We start from the raw sequence: 289 nt of genomic DNA, 5'->3' as shown, positions 1-289 counted from the left end.
CAAATTATCCAATAAACAACAAGTAAAAATTATATAACTATTATTTGGTGTTTGCTAGGTATGTTATAATATACTGTGAACACTATAAGGATACATTATATAAGCATGAATTGTAAGAACATCGTTGGAGTCATCAGAGTCACCGTGTGCGCGCCGATCGTTAGGTTAAGCAACAGTTTAATGCGTCAGGACATGGATGGGTGTGACTAGTGGTATACCGCTTGGGATCGAAATTATCGCAGGAGGATTGATGAAAGTTTGGAATGTGTTGACAATCTTCGATATCTAG

The 289-nt window shown here is 37.0% G+C and overlaps 1 protein-coding gene across 1 annotated transcript in view; it reads left to right on the top strand.

Moving 5' to 3' along the window:
- Positions 1-289, top strand: part of LOC116844325 (short-chain dehydrogenase/reductase family 16C member 6-like) — a 53,538-nt gene that overhangs the window by 3,319 nt on the left and 49,930 nt on the right. The window lies entirely within an intron of this gene.

The sequence above is a fragment of the Odontomachus brunneus genome, unplaced genomic scaffold (genome assembly GCF_010583005.1).
Source record: "Odontomachus brunneus isolate Ranch 3 - 2012 unplaced genomic scaffold, Obru_v1 Obru_scaffold_003, whole genome shotgun sequence".
In the NCBI taxonomy this organism is placed as follows: Eukaryota; Metazoa; Arthropoda; class Insecta; order Hymenoptera; family Formicidae; genus Odontomachus; species Odontomachus brunneus.
The sequence above is the reverse complement of the archived record's forward strand: the minus strand, read 5'-3'. Positions and strand labels throughout refer to the sequence as shown.